This window comes from Saccostrea cucullata, unplaced genomic scaffold (genome assembly GCF_032062105.1).
Source record: "Saccostrea cucullata isolate Sc308-1 unplaced genomic scaffold, CSIRO_AGI_Scuc_v1 ctg2478, whole genome shotgun sequence".
Classification (NCBI taxonomy): domain Eukaryota; kingdom Metazoa; phylum Mollusca; class Bivalvia; order Ostreida; family Ostreidae; genus Saccostrea; species Saccostrea cuccullata.
Genome location: NW_026937620.1, coordinates 36,900 through 55,438, shown reverse-complemented (window position 1 = coordinate 55,438; position 18,539 = coordinate 36,900).

Here is an 18,539-nt window from a genome sequence, read left to right as displayed (position 1 = left end):
ATATATATATACTGTACATATGTACTGCCCTCTGAATATGCCGACAAAATACTGTATTCCACTGATTCTCAAATTATAGTCTCAATTCGCTTTAAATAATGTACCGTGATTTAAGTAATATAATATTTATTATAAATTTTATTTTCTGTCAGTCATATGAACCATTGTTGGTTGTTGATTAAAATACAACACTTGTTTGTTGTAACTTGAATGATTGTCTTCAGTGGCGTAGCTAGACTTAAAAGGAAGTGCATGCTAAAATTGGCAAGGGGTCTGGGGGCCGCCCTGAGGCCCCCAGTGGGTCCACAAAGCCTTTATGATAGTGGCGAGATCCATATAGAGACACCAGACCAAAATATTTAGTCTCTACTGATCTCGCTGTGATTATTATAGTAGTAGAGAGACTTTTTTTCTATATCTTAAATTTTAACGTTGAAGAAATACGGGCTATCGTAGTTTATTAGCATCATTTAACTAAATTGATGATTTTTTGGCAAGTATACAAAAAGTTTTTGCAATGTTTTTTTTTCAAAAATTATTAGAAAAGTCGAGAAAAAACAAGAAAATTAGGGTTATTGTTTCAGATAGTGGACAAATATAAGCCGATAGCTTTAGGCCACCAAAGGTATAATAATTTTTTTTAAGTTGCCCAGAAAAATTTAATTACATTCTCAAGATACTGAGTATATTAAATCATATGGTCTATTCAAACCTAAAATTTAATTTGAGTTGAGAAAATTAAATAATTATACGGTTTATTCACATTCATAATTTCATGAGCTCCATGTAGGAAAAACTGCATTTATTTCATTAAAAAACGTGTAGATTACTTAGTAAAAGTTTAATAAAAATGATGCTAAATCTGGCTGCATGGTTAAAATACATAATTTTATAATCTTTCATTACACCCGTAAAAATGCAATCTTTCATCGTTAACATACATTGTACTTATACGTTTATCAATTTCTTCATGCCTCATTTTTTTTATTTATTTTATTTTATTAATATATTTTTTTTTGCAAAATGATGTGCATGCTCGAGCATACAAGCATACATGGTAGCTACACCACTGGTCTTAGGCGAAAATCGCATTTTATAGCAGAAATCGATATTTACGTTACTGTCGCCGATCATAGTGTGGTTTTTATTTTAAACCAAAAAGAAGTTTTAAATCACTAACATATCTTTTTCTTAGTAAGATTGTCCTACATTTGAGTTATATTTTCTGAATATCACACCCTTCACACATATGCGAGTCACAAATTTTTAAAAATTTAAATATATATATCAAAATTTGATGTCACCGCAAAATTATTACTTTTCTATTTGGAAATTTAAAAGGACTTGAAGAATTGCTGGACTGACTCAATAAGATTAAGTTGTAACTTTTTAACATCATGAACACCTTTTCCATTGCATGGAATGGTAAAAAAGACACTTTTTATCTGTATTTATAAAAAATAGCCCCCCTTTTCTTATGAGTCGAATGGTTAAAAAATTCATCGATATTTACGTGTTAGTATTTATTCACAAATTAAGTTAGAGAACTACACTGGTTCCTATGAGTCAAATTGCCTTACACTCAAGCACTAGAATATGCCTTTAATTAATAGTGGAATAATTAAAAAACAGCATCAAAAGTTACGATAAATCTAAGAAATATATTTACGTTACCGATATTTACGTTACCAATATTTACGTTACCATGTTTTAAAGTAAATTAGAATAAAATTCTAAAGCTGTTTGAACAGATTTGCGAGTGAATCTTAATGATTTAAAAACTAAAAACATGAAGAAATACACTGTTTCTTAACATGACATTTTTTCTGTAACAAGAGTGCAGAAATGCAAATGAAAGTGCACATGCAAGGGTGAACATATTTGACACAATATCTTGTGCATCCAGGTGATTTGAAAATTGAATTGACATAATATTATTCACAAGTAGAATTGTGGTTTAATGACCGAATGTTTCCATTTAGAGCAATTGGTAAATATTGCATAGTTTTTAGTGTAATGCACGTTATCATTCGGGACGTAAATCTGATCGAAACAAAACTTTCTTAAAGTTTGTATTTTGCTGTTTGTTTGAACTGATATAGTGTATCGTCAACTTAAATAATCGTTATATATACCTAAATTGTATACCAAGCTAAACCTTTTGAAGAAGATAATATCATTTTTCTTAGGAAATATGATTCCAGAAAATAGGCGCTGCGCTGCATGTAGGGTCTTGACCGGTCTTCCACATCGGGTTAAAGAAAAAAGACGGCTGTGGGTGTTAGGTGTCAAGAAAATGTCGAAATTGAATCCATTTCCATTTTTGATGCCTTGCAAGAAATACATGTAATAAATTGTGCACCTAATTTTCCCATTTAAATTGTTGCTTAGACATAGAACTTAGAACGAATGCGTCTATGCTTAAATGGTACTGAAAATTCAATTTACGTTATAAATATTAATGTAGAATGTAGGTATACTGCTCTATAGGGCACATATAATATGCAACTGTAGTTATTAACAAACCTTTCTAAGGATGATGGGGGTAACTCTGATTTTTTTTTAAATTTGACGATAAAATTTTCACAAGCAATTAAGCATTTGAAATAATCAACAGATTAAATGGTGGAAGGGGGGGTGCCATAAATTAAATGAATCCTCTATAGATAAGTCATAACTAGAATTTTCAATGCAACCCTTTGTCAAAAACACAGAAAAGAAAATTCATAAAATTTAATTATTTGAAATAATATATTCATTTTCCCCGAATATACTTTTATTTTTGTATGATATCTATATGCGATATTTACGTGATATTCAACAAACACTTCGTAATCAGGTAATGCCGAAATATTTTACCTTCTGATATGTTAAATAATGTGCGTTTCTCTGAACAGATTAATAAAGAATCAAATAATGAAGCATTTTAGGGAATATTATCAATATTTAGCTTATCGTCAGATTTGATAAAAACTTTTTAAAATAAAATGAAAATAATTTCATTTAAATGAAAATTATGCCTGTTTTGTTTTTACTTATAATTGAATCAAAGAATTCACACCCTTTTACAAATTTGCTTAAACGGTTTCATACATGTTTATAGTTAATGATGTGTATTATCTTAATTTTGTATTTTTCAATAAAATTCTTTCGTTTCCACTTATGGCTTTTCAACATCGCGTAAATATCTTGGTGTAAAATTAAACCTCCAACCGCATTCATTTCGAAGGAGGTCAATAAAACACAGCATGAATTATGTAAATCAAATTGTGATTTTTAATAACTATACACCTTCATGTTTCAAATGACATATAAAAGTGTTAGTTTCAGTTCACAAAATTTTTTGACTTTTCCCAAAGTCGATTTGGCACTATAAATTGAGAATGCGTGATTCAGAAATATAAAGAAAAGAAAAAAACTGAAATGAAATGTATTGATGAGATGGGAGCATATTAACGTTGCAGCTTTTGTTGTATTTGAACTATATCTAATTAATTAATTGTCCAGTACTAGCAAATTTATAACCATAATGCGTCGGAAGCAAATGGAAACTTGGGTGGCTAATTGAAAGGGGCTAAACCCCCAAAAAGGACTTTTTTTCCATTATTTCTAGATCATGGCAAAGAGCAAACGGTGAGTGTGACCGGTCAGCAGGGGATGCTCACTCCTCCAGTGGCACCCGATCCCACCTCTGATGTTTTGGGGGTCCGTGTTGGCTCAACTGCTCCTGTTTTGTATTGTTTAGTGGACCTTTTGATCTTGAATATTGTTCCTTTCTCCGTGTGTTTCGTTCATAGAATAACCGACATTCGACATGTATTAAGGCCACGTAACATCGTTTTTGAAATAGGGGGGGGGGGGAGAAAAAAATAACTAACTGAAAAAGTAGATGAGCGAAAAAAAAAGGAAAGTTACCCATAGTCGAAAATCCTATTTCGTCGGGGTGGGAGGGTGTAAAAGCCAACTTCTTTCAATGCCAACTTTTTTTTGGCATTTTTTTTTCAGGAGGCAGGGGTCTGCCACAGAAAAAAATAACTAACTCATAAATTTCTTGACAAGAAAAAAAACGACAAAAAACCCGTAAACTCCTTTCCTATAGGTTAAAAAAAAAATCGCTGGAGGGGGGTGCGTTTGACATCTTCTGCATGCTTCATATCTTCAAATCTATGACTTTTCGTACCAACTGAGCATGGGTCCGCGTTTTCTAAGGGGGAAGGAGTCCTAGGTCACGTTTAATTGGTTTAGTTTGTATATTAATCTTTCCCTGGTATAACTGAACAATTTCTAAAGGGGTGGTCCGTAACCCCCACCCCCTCCTCCTAGATCTCAATCTAATTAAAATTAGATGTTAGATCCGCTCGCATACTCGCTACACTAACAGATGTTAGTGTAACGAGTACGCGAGCGGATCTAACATCTAATTTTAATTAGATTGCCTAGATCTGTGCATGTTAAACATAACGCAAAGAGATAAGAATCTTGAATTTGAAAAAAAAAATCACTCTGGAAATTAACAGATAATGTAAATTTACTTTCAAAACATCTCCTGTGAAACAACATTTTTTCTTCCTGTTTTTAGCTCACCTGAGCCGAAGGCTCAAGTGAGCTTTTCTGATCACATTTTGTCCGGCGTCCGTCTGTCTGTCTAGCTGTCTGTCCGTCCGTCTGTTTGTCTGTAAACTTAATTTTCACATTTTCGACTTCTTCTCAAGAACCGCTGGACCAATTTCAACCAAACTTGCCACAAAGCATACTTGGGTAAAGGGGTTCAAGTTTGTTCAAATAAAGGGCCACGCCCTCATTCAAGGGGAGATAATTGAGAATTAGTGAAAATTTGGTTGTATGCTTTAAAAATCTTCTTCTCAAGAACAACTGTGCTAGGAAAGATGAAACTTATAGGGAAACATCCTCAGGTAGTGTAGATTCAAGTTTGTTCAAATCATGACTCTGGGGGTAGGGCGGGGCCACAATGGCCGACCAAAGTTTTATATAGAAATATAAAGGAAAATTCTTTAAAAATCTTCTCCTCAAGAACTGCAGAGCCATAATTACTCATATTTATATTGAAGCATTCCCAGGTAGTGTAGATTCAAGTTTGTTGAAATCATGACCCCCGGGGGTAGGACGGGGCCACAATGGCTGACCAAAGTTTTATATAGAAATATATAGGGAAATTCTCTAAAAATCTTCTCAAGAACAGCAAAGCCATAATTGCTCATGCATATTTATATGGAAGCATCCTCAGGTAGTGTAGATCCAAGTTTGTTCAAATCATGACCCCCCGGGGGTAGGGCGGGGTCACAATGGCCGACAAAAATTTTATATAGAAAAATATAGGAAAGTTCTTTAAAAATCTTCTTCTCAAGAACAGCAAAGCCATAATTGCTCATTTTTATCTGGAAGCATCCCCAGGTAGTGTAGATTCAAGTTTGTTCAAATCATGACCCCCGGGGGCAGGGCCGGGCCGCAATGGGCGACCAAAGTTTTATATAGAAATATGTAGGAAAACTCTTTAAAAATTTTCTCAAGAATAGCAAATCCATAATTATTCATATTTATATGGATGCATCCTCAGGTAGTGTAGATTCAATTTTGTTCAAATCATGACCCCCAGGGGTAGGGCGGGGCCAAACTTTTGGATTTAAACTTTTCAATAGTATTGTAAACCAATTTCTACTTTTCCCTAGCCACATTGCTCGGGTGAGCGATGTGGCCCATGGGCCAGCAAGTTGGGGGGGGGTTAAAGATTAAAAACAGAAAATATAGTCATTTCACCAATTTCAAAAGAGATAACAAATAAAAATGTACTTTTTCACTTAAAGATATGTATGCCGTGTTAAACAGTATTTTTGCACAGCTGAAACCGAACAAAAATTTCTGAAGTATGATAAGCTATAAAAAATGAAGAATTCTTGCAAATTGGACGAAATATTATTCGGTATTAACAAAGTACTGGTCGGGAAAAGAACACGATATTCTCATGCATATTTATAAAGGACTGACGTTTATCCTGGATCTGCGCATGTGCGCGGGAAAAGCATCGCGAGAATCATCAAATCAAGGAAAATTTTTTTTGTGACGTCGATTCAGTGAGGAACCAATATAACTGACAAATCGACCAATCAGCTCAATGAGTTGCATTTCATGCATTTATGGGTTACTACATAAAATACTACGTGTTTTTTTTTTTTTTCGAAAAGGCTAGTTTTTTAAATCGCTCTCAGAAAGACTTGATGCATTTTCCCAAGCTTTTACACGCTTAATGCATTTTGTACATTATTCTCTACTAATCCCATGCTCATATTTGCATACAAAAGATTGACAATGATAAAGATTAAAGTTTTCCCCAGCCCATTGTACAGGTCTATTTGTTTAGAGTTTATATGCTGTACTGCTAGTGAAAACACAATTGCACGTGATTATTGCTCGGTACAAATACCAACCAACTCTGAGGTGTGCTCACGTATTGACAATCCCTAACTAACGTGTTTGTAGTAAAAACGTAGTAGACCATCATGCTTTTCGGTTCATTCACGAGATTGGACCATTGTTTGCTTTGAGCATGCGAGACCATGTGTTCATGAATATTTCAATAAGAGGCGGTTTATTATCCGATTCGGAGAGAAAATAATTTTTACCAAATAATATTTCATAACTTTTAAAAGTGATGGAGTGGAATTGTCTTATTTGCAGAAAGTATATAACTTATATTACTTGATGAGACACCACATATATTTAATTCTTTTAAAATAAAACACTAATACGGCATATATATCTTTAATGAATATCAGTGGCATATGTTGAATATTAACGGTGATATTTAAGAGTCATTTATCCATTTTCGTGAGTTTTTGAAAATCTGGTGATGTTTTCAGTCTGATTTCAATTGATAAAATTTTCTCTTAAGTGGATTTTTCTTTGCATTCAAACAGCAAATCTCCATTCACATGTATTGAATTATAGTGAACTGAATTATGAATAGATGGAAAATATGGGCCGGTATTGAGAGTTAGTTTGCTTAGTTCTAATAATAACAAAATTTGGAGGATTAATATTTAGGAATTTTTAAACTGTAAGGGACCAGGCAATATTTATCACAATGATGGGACCAGTACAAAACAAAATTCTCATTAAAAAAAAGTACGTGTCTTATGGCATTCGTATTTAAACAAAAAAAGTTCTGTCCTATACCTAAAGACTTAAAATAAAGTTACTAATACTGTCCCATGGTGACATCTTAGTGTTAGTGAAATAATTGGAACAAAACTAAGAGTCTTTCAGATTAATATGAAGATATTTCAAATATCGTTGATTTTTTTTTTTTGTTTGTCCATTTTCATACTTTGCTCTACTGTCCATTAGTTTGAAGCTTTGTTTTGTCATTTTAAGTACTGTAACTCATTGAAAAAAAAGTTTGTGCACCATGGGTACTTAATCCTAAAAAATGTCCCATGGTTTTTTTGGATGAAAATCCTCATTGCCTCATGCCTGTTTGTACCGGTCCAATTATTGTGATAAATTTTGCCTCATCCCTGAAGGCGAGGAACTACTAGTAGTAAATAAGAAGAAGGAGTATTAAAAACAAAATATTTCAAATTAAATCTAGTAATATCTTCTATCATTCATTTTACCATAGATATTATAAAATCCCCCCCTTCCCTCTTTTTTTCGTACCCTTTTGGAATTTGTACACTTATATATCTAATGTAAGTTTGTATGAAAAGTCATATAGATACGAAGAATAAGAAGTTAAGAAGTCCCCCGCCCTCCCCCAGTAATAATAAAAACATGTGTTTTTACATTCCAAATCATATTGACAGTATACTCAAGTAAATTGAAAAGCACAACAGTTGTATCTTGAAAGTCAACTTGACATACGATTAAATTAATTGAGGGTGCAAATAAAATGAAGGCATCTTGAAGTCAACTGCTTGTATTCCTAAAATCAGATATAAAACATTTTTTTAAAAAGCAAAGTCTAAAGTGTTGTGTTAAAGTTAAGTTAAATTGAAACATTTCTTTTTTCCAGACTCTTAATTTGTTATGAATGGTCTTAAAAAAATAACAAAAAGTATCCCAAAAATGCTGGAAAGGGCACCATTTAGAACTATTTTAAAAATTTTATCAGGTGAGGCCCCGAAACCCCACCTATTGGAGGGGGACACTCCCTCCAATGCTCCCCCTTCGGCCCTTTGGGCTTCAAACACCCTCCCCCACATGAAATTCTGGATCCTCCGCTAATGAACATTCCCTTGTAATTTTGGGAAAAAAAGTGGGAGGGGGGGGGGGTAGCCCCCTGTCCCTCTTTTGCTATTTGCCTGTAGCGGAGGTTGTTTTTCCGCCGGCTAGTCGGAAAAGGTAGGAAAATTCGCCATTGAAAACTACCATGCATGTCTACATCTGTATGCAATAGTCTTTGGAAGGGTGGGGGGTCTTAAATTTACCTGCCTGCTCTATAAGCTGGCAACCATTAATTCATGTATGTTTCCTATACCATTTACATTTATTTACATTTCCAAACATTTTTCCTTAAGATCCTTTGCAAAAGTTCCTAAATCACAGGGGCTTGTCACGAAATATTTGTCTTCTTTTAAGATAGCTACATGTACCCCTACTATAAAAATACTTGGTTGGCAGCGCAAGCTACCCAGAAACTAGATACATGTAGAAAGTCCGGTAAAAATTTGTGGTATCGAATTTCCTATTTTTCGATTCCTCCCTTGTATATTTTTATAGCAGGGGTAATTATATTAAAAGAAGATAAGTATTTCGTGACAAACCCCTGTGCATTAAGGGACAAATTTTGTAAAATTTGATCGGGCGCGGTATTCCAAATATACTGAATGGTATTGAAAAATTGTGAAATTGAATTGTATTGAAATTGTATTGAAAAAACTCTCGTCTTTTTTTATTGCACACAAAACGCAATATGTGTTTTTCTCCAAATATCGCTCCTTATATTTAAATTATTCCTGCCGGCCATGAAAGCATGCTATAGTAGGGCATTGTGATCGAGAGGCCAAGGTTCGATTTTGTTTATCACGCCGCATCAGACCAAAGGTGTTAACATAGGTAATAATTGTTTTCTTGGCAAATGCCCAGCATTAGAATTAAATATCTTTTGGTCAGATGAAACCTTAAAAAAAGTCGACGTCCTGTGTCAACCAAGCGTCCTTATGATAAAAAACCCTTACTTAAGGTTCATTGATACTCTGATAAGATAGATAAATAATAAAAGAATATATGCGCATTTTTCAATTTGACCAAACATAGGTAAAGACGTAGGTAAAGCTATGTTGATGCAATTTGAGAGTATTGTTTTTTTTATCAAAATTGTTTTTAACTTCTCAATAAACCTACCAATGATAGCATTATTTGAGATTCGTTTAACATCAGGGAATGTCGCAACTTTTTCGTCTAGATTGATATAAAATTAACGAAGGATAAAAGTTAAAAATGAGGACTGTAACATAAATCATCCAAAGCAACTACAGGTATAATAAGCAGCCTTTAAAAGATTGAACTGACATCCAGCTCAATCTACAATACAAGTTCACATGACGTAACTGTTTGAATGTATCATATCTTTAATGAAACTAGAGATGCTCATTTTTTTCTACTGTCAGACACGGTTTTATTTCAATTTCCAATAGCAATGTTCATTTAAAAAGATAGCGGTGAGCATTCATTTCCAAAGATTTTTAAAGGAAAACGAGGAACACTCATAAATTGGGACTTCTTAATTAATGATGCAAACACTTGCATTTTTCTAAACATTCTAATGATTGTCTAGATGTAGATTATATGACCAAAAATTCAATTCAAATAAACTTTTACATGTAATAGTCATAACAAAATTAATATGAAGCATGAGGAAAATAAAAAGTAGTAAATTTAATGTAAAAGGCAGAAAAAGGTAGACAAGCACTTATTTACTTTGCAGGAAAAGCTTTGAAAATACGGAATATTTAAAATATTTCGCGCTAATAAGTTGGACCCCCCTCTTATAAACAAAGCCATCCACATAGATGTACATGTTTCTATATTAAGAGAAATACCATCATACAAATCTTTTTTTTTCTTGATATAGAGAACACAGGATGAAAAGCCAGGTTTCCCAAATTTGGAAACCCGATGGAAACATATGGGAATCGTGACATCAGTAGTTTCCATATAGTTTCCATTTTATGGAAACCACATAGTGGTTTCCACATAGATTCCCGACATGGAAACAATCAACCTGTGGTTTCCCGTAAGTTTCCCAAGATAGGAAACCATGGAAACATACCCCGGTGGTTTCCACATATATTCCCGACATGGAAATAATCAACCTGTGGTTTCCCGTAAGTTTCCCAAGATAGGAAACCGTGGAAACATGCCCCGGTGGTTTCCATGTGATTTCCCGATATGGAAACAACCAACCTGTGGTTTCCCGTAAGTTTTCAAAGATAGGAAACCATGTAAACATGCCTCAGTGGTTTCCATGCAGATTCCCGACATGGAAGCCACATGTGTTGTTTTCCCCATGTTTCCCAGGCAGGGAAACTTTGAAAGTATATATCAATACTAACCCACCTACCTTTTATTTTACAAAAAGTTAAATAATTATTTTACCATATTTTACCAATTATAGAAATATTTCAAAAGTATTTACATGCTGTATCAAAATAATTAACTTCAAACAGTTAAAATAACTAGATGCGTATTTCTGTGTGATTAATTTAATATTTCAGCACCGTGAACGCAATTCAATTTTAATTTAATTTTATTTAACTGAATTTTATTTAATTTAATTTTGAATTTGATTTATTAAATAAGTTTTGGTAAACTCGTATAGAATGCGTGAAGTGGAATAGAAAAAAGTAAGTGCATGCAGTTATGTAGAAATCAATCATTTCCGATCCCACTTTCTTGAAGCTGTCTAGGATGTATGTTCCTTTGAAAAAAATGGAAGAGCTAAGGAAGGGTACATTTAATGAAATTATTTACAGAAAAGGTTTACTAAAAAGATCGATTAAAAAGTAAATAAAGAAATATGTCAAGTTACGATTACTGATTAAGGACAGATGAGAAGTTCCTCAATAAAATAATTAAATTTTTTCCCAATATTTTGCAATTGACATTGAAGAATTATTTTTACATAATTACATGTATTCACAAGACATCAAGGTACCTTACCAGGCATTTGTGTTAGATACCAGAGATTGACATTTCTTATATACCGGGGTAATCCGTCAGGAAAAAAAAATACTTCAGTTGGTTTGTCAAAATTACATTTTTAGTGTTTCAAGTTTTTAAATAAATTAAAGTTTATAAAGTGATAAAGATTTTGTTTTAATATGAATTAATATATTAATATAAACTGGTCAGATAAGAATCATTCATCGAATTGGCTGGGGGTTGAGTATTATCATACTAGTATTTTACTATTAATAGTGAATATTGTTTTTTTTTTTAATTTATTAAATTATTATTTTTATTATTGGGGATGGGTGGGTTGCTTTTCATTTTTTCTTTGAGAAGCCCCCCCCCCCCCCTACCCCCCGTCACTATGGTCGGCCTGTGTAATTAGGGACACCTGTCCTCACGTGCCATTTCAGGTGGAGACACGTGCCGCGAAGACACCTGTCACTGTGTATTTTTTGTATATTCTATGTGAATTGAGACGGTTTTGTACCTAAAGGGAACAATGGGCTGTTGTCGAGCATGTACACACACAGTCTCCGACCGAAAATTCTTTTAAATTATGATGATGATTCGTGTTTCTTTTATCATTTAAAAAATTGTATATTCCATAAATAAAGTTATACAAGAGAACATATTTATAAAATAACCTACATTTAAGAAGTTCAATGAAAGAACAAACTATTTAGAATTTTTATTTCAATTTTCATAACTGATTTAAAATAAAACTATCCTCTTTACAAATTAAATAATTTTCTATAGGTATTGAATAGATCTTAATTCTCGTCGTGTATAATTATACTAAATCAGAATGACGTTAATAGATCAATGTGAAATCAAAACTGTATTTAATATTGTTGATGGGTTTTCAGGGGCGTAACAACCGAGGGGCCAGGGGGGCCTCCCCCCCACTTTTTTTCCTAACCTTACTTATACTATACGAAATGTTAATTGAAAGCCTGATTGCCCCCCCCCCCCACTTTAAGTGATGTACCGAAAATGTAGTATTAGAATTGGTATTAAAATAGTTGGCACTGAGAAAAAGTTTACCTACCCCCCCCCCTCCCCCCACGAAATAGGATTTTCGACTGTGGCAACTTTTTTTTTGCTTGTCAACTTTTTCAAGTAAGTAAAATTTTTTTTTTCTCTGACTGCCCCCCCCCCCTCCCCCACTTTCAAAAACGATGCTACGCCACTGGTTTTTGTGTGAAATTTGTAATCTAACGTACTACAAAGACATTTATTAGATAAATGTTTATAATATAATTCATCACATAAACCGTTTTTTTTCTTTCCTTTTTTTGTTTGAATATGTACGCAGATCCCCGTGTAGTAAACGCCTGCACTTTTCGCATGAAATTACAATGTAGGGTCCTAAATGCACATACATTATATTTAACAAACTTAATTTAAAATTTTCAGCCATTTTTTTCTCCAAAGGCCATTGCTCTAGATAAAGAAAAGTCTATAATATTTTGCATGATTTTGTTTTCCTTAAGAACAATGGCTTTTAAAGTAGTGCATGCTAAGGCAATCTATTAAAAGAATTAATTGTATAATTAATTCATTGTATAATTGTCACGATTGTATTTTTGTGCAGTTTATGTTGATTTCATTCTATAGAGGTATGAAGTTTGTCAATACTTCAACAAACATTTCTTTATCTATGTTGTACACTACTTTATTTTTATTCGCCGACATGCTACTCTTTTTAAAAAAAAAACCCAAAAGGCTCGATCTTCAAACCTATAGGAAAGTAAGTTCTGTTAGAGTAATAAACTAACCGGGATTTCATTTTTACTAGCATACCTTACCAGATTTCTTAACAAAAAAAAAAACATTAAAGAAATACAGGGCGGGACCAGCTAAAGCTGTATGCATAAGTACAGCCCTGCACATCAACGAGTATAGATGACTTTCGACATAATATTTCCCATGACTTCACTTATACCAATCACGACTGAAATACTGAATTAAAATACTGTTATATTTTCCTGCCTTTGATAAGATGTTAGTTTTGTTCCACCTAGAGATATAACTCTCCCAAGAAAAAGGTTTTCAACATTCTGATTCATTTAACAATTTTACGTGTTAAAATGATGTGGGAAATTTTTTTAGCAAAAGGCCAAGGAGTTTAAAGTACAATGTACATGTAGCAATTACAGAAAAGTCTAGCAGGTCCACCAGTAATATTGATAGCAGGCTCAAAATCTAATTAAACCCCGAAAAGGAGGGAGTTCAATTAGTAATTTAATCCCCCCCCCCAAAAAAAACACAACAATTCATTAGCAATGAATTATTAATCACCGAACTTTTCAATCATCACTATTGAAATAAAAAAAAAACTGCTCTTGATAATCATATTATAATTGTAGCTCATTTTCATGCCTTTTAGGATTCCTGTGGAAAGTTCACAATAAAACAATTTAACATCTTTTGGTGTGACATTATAAATTCATAATCATACATGTAACACTTAAAAAAAGCGGGGAGAGGGGGGGGGGTACTTTCAGCAAGGACGGCCACTACCAACAACCAAGCCCCGAAACCCATATCCCGAAGGCAAATAAGTTGAGGTGTCAAGCAAGAAACAATTTTTTTCTGCTCTTGCCTCATGTATCTAACCGCTTTTTTTTTTCTAAATATACTAGGCCTACACATCATATCGGCAAATTAAAGTATTTAGGAGCCCCTCTTTTTATTCCATGGAAAGGGGAAAACTTAATTAAATTCTAATATAAGATCTCATAATCACACTTAGGTCTAATCATATTGAATGTAAACAGTTTATATTTCCCATCCTGCATCGCTCTGTAGGCGCTTTATTTCATTGGTCAATTTCCCGAGGCGCCATTTTTGGAGGATCGAGAAGGACGAAGAAGAAGGTGTAAACAGCTGGTAAATGTGAAAAGTTAAGATGGTTTCACCACCCAGTGTCTTTAAGACTGTGATAAATGCAATGGCCAACGATGAAGGATTAGGCCTATTGTACGTATATTTTTGTTAACTTTTTACGGTAAATAGTTGTAATATTTGGCAACAACAAATCTTCACTATCGGAGGCAACTTTTGTTCTGACGCCATTTTGAAAAGTTGTATACCTACGTTTTAAATTCTTAAGTGTATATATTGCAGAGAGAGAGAGAAAAAAAAATTGAGACAGTGATATAGCATAACTTAGATTATGGAGGCCGCAAAGGCACCGTGCATGTACATGCTGTATATTGTAAAATGGCAACGTTTCGCCTTTTATCATGTTTATTAAAATGTATGCTCCATATGTATGTTCTCTCTCTATATATAAATGAATACTTTTCGGAATTAAAAAAAAATATTTTTAACCCCGCTCAAATTATCCGGATGATAATAGTTACACCGAGCATGGTTTCGTAGTTAAATTCAGACTGTAGAACATCCGGTTTGAATACATGTGTTTTCTGGATAGCCAGCTCTTGTTTTTTGGAACTTACGACTTATGGCAAGGTATAAATTAAATATTTTTGGTTCAAAACTTTGATAAAAGCATCGATATTTTTACAAAAAGTGTCTTCAATCTCAGTTTATCTGATTATTCATGAAGGATATCCTCATCACAACAGTTGGAATAGATTGTAGCGAATAGCATAACCCTTAATCATATGCATGACGATGATATGGAGGAAAAATATACATAAAAAAGTTAATGTAGGTGAAAGCCTGTCCACTTTTCTGAAGAGATTAGCCTAGGTTTGTTTTATTGTTTATTGAAATAGTTTACTGCTCAAAAGATTTTTTTTTTGTAATGTCTAACCTGTTGAGATGAAGATGTAAAAAAAGAAAAGCCTAATAGTCAATTAATATTGATAGTATGTCAAGAAATGCAAATGAATCATCAGCTTGAATTATCAGTTTTTTCACAATTATTGACCTGAGTAGGTGAATGTATAGCGAATAATACATACTCTTTTCCATATCACATCCTAGCCCGAGACACCAATATCAGGCAGAGGGACAGAGGCCCTAGGGCTGATATTGGTTGAAGGTCTTATACAGGATGTGATGTGGAAAAGGGTATGTTTCATTATGTTTATTACAAACTTGGTAATAAAATACAGAACACTTCAAGTTGAGAAGATCAAGAAAATAAGCATTGCTAAGTAAATAATCATGCACAATAAAACTACTTACATATATGTACACAGTATTGTCTTACTGAACAGATTTAGCTGTCATTAGGTCAAAATTGCAAATAATAACATGCTTCTTATATCTGTATATACAGGTAACTCTTGATGGCTTGAACTTCGATTTCTCGGAAGTTCTTGATCGCTTGAAGTGAGTCTCCGGTCCCGATTTTTTCCACTATATAACTAAGCAGATTTGCTCTTGAGTTCTCGAACTCCTGATCTCTTGAAACCCTTGATCCCTCGAAGTCAAAATGCAGTCCCGCTGTGCTGTGAATTTTACCCTTGATATCTCGAAGTGGCTGTGTGTATACCAAGTTATAATGTTCAAACTTTTGCCATAACTGTATATCTGTGTGTCTGTCTGAGTGTCTGTTGTCAACTTAAACCTTCACCATAACTTTAGAACTATACGAGATAGTGGCTTCATATTTAGTATGCATACTCCACTAATGAAGTGCTTTCAAATGGCAACAAGGACAATGATTATGTGATCTTGACTGTGACCTACATGCTAAAAAAATTGCATTTTTGAACTTTGTTGCTGTGTTTCACAAGCGCATCTTGTTTTTAGCTCTACTGGTCAGAGACCAGAAGAGCTTATGCGATAGTAATGCGTCCGGCGTCCGTCCGTCTGTCTGCAAACACTACTACTCCTTAAATTTTAGTCTGATTTAAATATAACTTGGCACACAAGTAGACTATACTAAGATACATGATTCTGTGCATCAGTTTTTGATAAGTACAAACCAGTAGAGCTACAGTCTCGACAGAGACTTCTGGTTATTTTTACTTCCATCCCGGTTGTTGCTAATGCTATTACATAATTAGTTTAAATTAGAATGCAATAGTACCTGGACATAATTTATCATTTCAGAGAGAAGAAAACTTTAAAAGAAAACCAGTGAGATAAAATCATAGAAAATGTATGATGATTCAGGATGTGGTCATTTGGTAAGTGGTAATTCATTCATGATTAGTATGTATATGACAATTGCCTGAAAAAAAAAGATTCTAAATTTTATTTAAATACTGAACTGTGGTATATCAGCTGTGAGCTACAAGAAGTTTTATGTAAAAGCTAGAGCTGAAACAATTTGCCCCCTCCATGTTATGTGTGTATTGTTATGATTGGCATACAATCAGTTCTCTAATACATACACTTCAATAAAACTTTGTCGTCTTGAACCTGAACTGAACAGGAAAAAACTCTGAGATCTCTCCAAAAATTTGAATGAAAAAAGGGAAATGCTTATTAACTGATTTCTTGCTGGTCAATATTTTGATTACTTAAAGGAAGCTCTAAAAACTGCACACTAAAGAGTTCTACTTTAATATCAGGTAGTTTTATGAAGTTAGTGATCTGCCCATAGATTAAGAATATGAAAAATGTTATTTTACAGTCAGTTAGATTATTTTTAGTAGATTTAATTATTTTTAGCATTATTTAAAATAAAAAAAAATAGGAAATTAATTATTTTCATAATTTTTTCCAATGTAAGTAAACATCAATGATTTCTGCTTACAGATAGTCCATTGTCTTTGAAAATTTCTTGGGGAAATGAGGCACATACCATATGTTCTAAATGAATAAAAAAGGCGCATTATGCATATATTTATATGAAATATGATAGATTTTTTTCTCTCCAAGGAATAATTTCTGCAAGTCACCAAGTTTTTAGAGTTTCCTTTATTTCATAGATATTCAATGAAATTATTTGAAGTATTAAATTTTGGTAAATTTTATGATACTAAAAGGTTATATGGATGAAAAAACAGCATGCGTGTATGACAAAATGGCTTAAATTTTTAATGTCTCTTAATTTTTCAGTGACATTAGGATTAAAACAGGAATTTTCATCACCAATAGACGAATTTCACTTTCCTAAGAGTTTTCTCCAATTGTCGGCGTATCGCTCATTTTTCCCACTTTGTCCTTTGTAAGTTACTTGTTAAACAGGGTATTATTTAATCTCGGAATAATTATATGCTTCGGAATTTAACAAAATGTCGGTTTTTAATGTAGACCATATCTGTAGATTGTAGAAGCAGATCTACCTGTTGACATTTGCTGTAGAAGTCTTTCTATATAATGTAGAAGAATAAACCATGTTGAAATTTGCCGTAGAACCCTTTCTAAATAAGGTAGAAGAATAAATCATGTTGAAATTAGCCGTAGAACCCTTTCTATGTAATGGAGAAGAATAATTCATGTCTTTTTGTTTATAAAATATGTTTCATTCATGTATTTTCTTAACTTTATTCTTCTTTGTTCTTTATTTTGTACTGGGGTATATGTGTCTACTTTTATGTGCTTGTTGAAATTGTTCTACGTTCCGTAGTCGTGCCGGGCACGGACTACGCATACTACGCATGCGTCTGATCCGAGTCTCCGCTGTGTTGAATGACCCAGCAGTTTTGCCTACTACCGATTTCATAACGAAATAACTCACGAAAAACGAAAATACATACCGATACATATTCACTAGGACCACTGCAAACACTTACAAATATTTTTACAGCCTAAACATCGTTTAAATCCATTGAATAGCTAGAAAAACGCGTCCATGTTAACACCTCCAATGTTCCTACACAGTGCTGCAGTTCGACGTCACTTTTCAAAATACGACGTCACAGGTACTTTGTTTTCCCGAACTTTCTAAAGCAAAATGGCGAATAGCATTGTAAGTAATATAAGGTATTATGTCGCTGTAAAATAATACAGGCAGATTATTCTTCGTGCCAAAAGTTCCCTTTTACCTAAGAAATCAAACACCACAAAAGCAAACAGAAGTGAAAAGTTTTTAGTACAGAAAACAAGCTGTAAAAATTGGAAGATCCAGGATCCACCCACGTGCTTCGCCTCCGCTAAGAGGTGCATATTTAGTGTGCAAGTCTCAAGTTTTCAAGCTTCTGTGACGTCATGCTCACGGACCTGTTTACTACAGAGGAATCAAGATATTACAAGAAAATCGGATGGGCTGAATTATCTATAAAAAATAAAATATATAAATAAAATATGTTTAAATTTAAATCGAATGATTATGTGTAACGTAACCTGTTTTATAGACTTTGAATTTACGATTTGCATGAATGTAGGTAGGTAAATTTACAAGTAATTTAAGGAGTAATGTCAATTAATTAAAACAATCAAAATTTAACACTTTCTACTTCCTGTCCCAATAAAAAAAG